A 4,912-nucleotide genomic window follows, 5' to 3' on the forward strand; every position below is an offset into this window, starting at 1 on the left:
TTTCATGGTTGAGTTTTGCTTTATTCTTCTGGTTGTATTAAGAATGTTGGGTTATGTTCTTGTTTTTTAACACTGAAAACATTAACAAACGTTGGCATTTCATTGAGTCATTGTCTTTCACTTCAAAGTATTCAATAAAGAAAACAGTTGTACTACGACGTGTTTTGGTGAGGGTGACGGCAGAATGCTGCATGATGTACGTATAATTTGCTGTTGACATAAATGTAAACTTTATTTAGTTAAACCTATATACAGTATACTAGGACTAGGCTATTGCAGTAATATCGAGTTATACATTTCTGACTCGGTGACTGAATTTTTCTTGCAGGTTTCCAATGGATTCAGACTTCAGGAAAAAGTGGATCTTTGCAATAAAAAGAGCTAACCCAGATGGATCACTGTGGTACCAACTAGTAATACAAACTGTATATGTTCACAACATATTGTGGAAACACATTTTGTTAAGACTGGCCAGACTGTTAGCTTGAAACCCAGCACCAGGTGTAAGCACAGGTAAAAGATACCTGCATGGCATTTCCACCGTAGGGCAGCTGCAGGGTCATCAGCCGGGAGCCACCCTTCATTGATATTTCGCTCCATTAATCCCAGAACATCTCACGGTGGTGGAGCAACGGCAGAGACGTCTCCCAGCTGCCCCCGCAGCTGCCCCTAGGACCCATCTTTTCCCCACGAACTGTCCTTCCTCCTCAACCATAGCCAGAAACTGGCTTTTTCCGCCTCTTCCGCCAAGTCCTTGGATGCCTTCTTCAATTTCGACCCAGTCACTCCCATCTTCCTAAGGAGGAGCTGGGTGGATGTTCCAACAAAACCCCTGCAGCCAACCTCCACCGGGCAGATGATGGTTGACCACCCAGCATCTCGGCAATCAGCTACCAGCTCTGTGTATTTGTCCTTCTTCCTTTCATATGCAGCATCCATTCCTCCTTCCCAAGGGACTGTGAGCTCTGCCAGGATTACTGCTTTGGCTGCAGAGGACCACAGGATGATGTCTGCTCAAAGAGGGGGAAGAGTTTGAAGTCATTGAGCTCCAGTCCTCCTGACTCCACCTTCGTCATGATCACCAGCCAATCCAATCAGAACAAATAACTACCACCTCGCAGAGAGGTGGTAGTTATTTCTGGTGGGACCTTGAGGTGACGGTCGAGGTCCACCCTTAAGTTCCAGTCGCATCCTGGTGTTAGCAGTGATGGTGTCCCTCTCTGGTTGGTGTTCTGTGCTCCAGCCCCTTCTCCAACAAAGTGAATCAAAGACAGTGTCTTCGTGGTATGATCTTTAGCTGCCTCCATCCTCCGTACTTCCAGGACCTCTGCCAGTTTTGTCAAGACCTGGTCATGCCGCCATCTGTACCTACCCTCTTCTGCCTTCCATTTTTTTCCGGTTCGGACAGGTGCCTTGGTGTTTCTTACAACAGCGTCGGTTGAGTCTCTCAGCTCAAGCACAAGCCTTGTCTTCTCCTGTCTGTTGCCTAGGCTGATGGGCTTCAGTGGCAGCTGGAGTGTGTTTCTCCCAAAAAGGCCTGTGTTGGACAGACTTCGAGGTAAGCCAAGCAACTTACGGATGAAATTGTTTGCTTTGGCATCCATCTTTGCTACTGTGGATGATGTAAACTCACACAACTTCAGGGGCCACATCAAGCGTGGATAGAGGATGAATTGGTAGCAAAGCTGGTAGTCGCTGACCTGACTGTGACTTTATCCCTCGGCCCATTTGCTTACCACCAATCAGAATGACCTCGAAGGCTGCCGTGAAGATGATGGGAGAGATTGAGCAGCCCATTGCGATGCCTTTCTCAAGATGGTGCCAGCTGGTGGTAGCTTCCTGTGTGGTGTAGCATACTTGGAAACTGCTGAAATAGTTGCATATTAGCCTCTGGATACAAATTTGGATATAGAAGAATTCTAGTGCAAAGGTAATGAGCTGATGAGGAACTGAACCATAGGCGTTTTCCAGATCTAGCCAGACAACATGCAGGTCGGACTTCTCGCGCTTGGCTGCTTGAATCTGGTTCCAAATCATAGTTGAGTGTTGAGCGCAACCTGAGAATCCTGAGATGGCTGCCTTTTGGCAGCTGGTGTCAATGTAATTGTTTTCCAGGAAATAGTTAGTCATCGTCTTTGCCACCACTGAGAAAAAGATCTTCCCTTCCACATTGAGAAGGGCAATTCCTCTGAACTGATTGATGTTGCAGGAATCCTGTTCTTTTGGGATGAAGGTAGATATTGCTTTGCTCCATTCAGTTGGAATGGCTTGGGTCTTCCAGGCAACTTTCACTAGCTTCCAAAGGAGCTTCAGCACCGCCGGGCAGTTCTTGTATACCTTGTAAGGCACACCGTTTGGGTCAGGTGCTGAAGCAGATCTTGGCTTGTCTACCACCTGCCTAATTTCCGCCCACCTTGGCAGCATTGTGTCGAACTGAAGCTTAAGCTCAGCAGGATGGGGCACATGACCTGGTAAACCAAGAGGAGTATTCCTCTCTTGGTCGCTTAGTTGACTTTTTATATGCTCGTCAAGCTCCTGTACTGTTGCATTCAGCCTTCTACTCTTTTTCTCCTCAAGGAGGCTCTTGGCAAACTTGAACAGGTCCTGGAAGAACTTTGTCCTCTCTTTCTCTTCCCTGCTTCTTCTTCTTCGGATCCGCTCTGCCCTTCTTAAGGTTGTAAGCTTATCTCTGACTAGGACCCAAAGTGCCTTGAGCCCTTCTTTCTCATCATCAGCCGCCTTCCTCCAGGCCGTCCTGAGGGACCTCCTCTGTTTGATGAGATTGTGTATTTCTTTCTCTCGTCTCCCTGGCTCCCTGGGCGTGTTCTTCCTTTGCACAATTTCTCCAAATCTTTCCTTGCCTTGTGTATAACCATAGTTATACATTCATACAATGACGAATCAAACTTAGAATGATTAGACATATTTATAAATATTGCTTGAAAGGGAGTGGAAGGAAACTAACTTATGTAATCCCACCCCTGTTCTACGGTAACCATTTTATTACATGATTTATCATCATCCAGTTCATAACTTTTATCAGAATTAAGAATCCTGAAGTAACAATCACATGACAAAGATGAATTCCTTCATTATTGTGTGAAAAATAACTTTTAGAAATCAACATGGAAAATGCAGATCAGTTATCCAAAATATATGCAGATTATATTCCTTATAAAAGTCATGTATATATGATTAAAAAAATAATACTATATCAGTAAAATAGACATAACACTGTTTCAAAAATATTCATAGCAAAAATTGATCCAAGTTTCAAAAGTTAAAAATATGTGCAAATTATGTTTCATTAGGAAAAATTATGAATCAATTTTGGGAGCGAGTGAAGTATAATTAGGAATCATTCATTTTAACCATCTTCAATAATTGATTGAGCATCCTTTTTATCTTTGTTTTCTTTTTAATTTCATTTTTTTATTATAAGGTAATTCTGTGAAATAAAATTAAAAAGGGTCCATAATCTGTCAAATGTCCAAGGTTGGTTTCATGTGTGTTGTGATTAATCAAATCAAATCAAATCAAACTTTATTTATAAAATAGCGCTTATCATGCATTTCATGCAGCTCGAAGCGCTTTAACATTAAAAACAAAAAACACACAACATTACAGTAAAAACCCAACCCACCCTACACCCTTCCCACTCCCCTCCATTAAAGCACATGACCCACGACAATGAATGTTGACTACCAATGCAAGTTAAAATAAATAAATAAATGAATAAATAAATAAAAAAGCAAGCAAGCAAGCAAACAAGCAAGCAAGCAAGCAAGCAAACAAACAAACAAACAAGCAAACAAACAAGGCTTGGCTCTGCTGTGAGGAAACGGCATTTGGGAATCTCTTCATACCAGGGGCCAGCCCGGCCACGGGAGCATCGCCACAGTGCCAACCCAGACCGGGACAACACCAGGGTCCACTTCACAGCCGTGAGGCTGCAAAATTAAACCCCGCCGCCCCAGCAAGGGCAAGAACTGCAACAACAGCCACCGGGCAAGCCGGCAACCCTGGCAGAAAAGACTCCCACAAGAAACACTGGGGCTAAAATCACAATAAGATACTAAAATTATAAGATTTATTAAAAAAATAATAATAAATAAATAAATAAATAAATAAATAAATAAAAATAAATAAAAAAACTGAGAATAAGATGCATAAAATGAAATGAAATATAGTATAGAATATAGCCTATAATAAAACTAATAGAATAAATTAGCAGTTAAAATCAACTAAAAGCTAAATTAAAAAGGTGGGTCTTGAGCCTCTTCTTAAAAACCTCTACAGTCTCTGCGGCCCTCCGGCAGGCTGTTCCACAGGCGAGGACCGTAATGGCAGAACGAAGCCTCACCATAAGTTTTGGTCCTCACCTTAGGAACAACTAAGAGGCCAGTGCCAGAGGACCTCAGGGTCCGCGAGGGTTCATATTTTAAAAGAATATCATTCAAATAAGAAGGCCCAAGACCATAAAAACACTTATAAACCATTAAAAGAACTTTAAAATCAATCCTGAAACGCACAGGGAGCCAATGCAGCGACTTTAAAATAGGTGTAATGTGTTCCCGCCCCCTGGTCCTCGTCAGAACTCGTGCCGCTGAGTTCTGCAATACCTGTAGATTTGAAATAGACTTTTTGGGTAAACCAGAGAGCAGGGCATTACAGTAATCTAAACGACTGAAAATAAAAGCATGCATTAGCACTTCTGTGCTGGCAAGAGAGAGGAACGGGCGGACTCTGGCAATGTTTTTAAGATGATAAAATCCTGTCTTAACGACATTTTTAATGTGTGGGATAAAATTTACCTCAGAGTCAAAAAGTACGCCTAGGTTTCTCACACATGGAGAAGGTTTAAAATTATGAAGATGTGGTAAAATCCTCTCTCATGTCTTCAGAACCGATG

Source organism: Oryzias latipes, chromosome 6 (assembly GCF_002234675.1).
Source record: "Oryzias latipes chromosome 6, ASM223467v1".
In the NCBI taxonomy this organism is placed as follows: Eukaryota; Metazoa; Chordata; class Actinopteri; order Beloniformes; family Adrianichthyidae; genus Oryzias; species Oryzias latipes.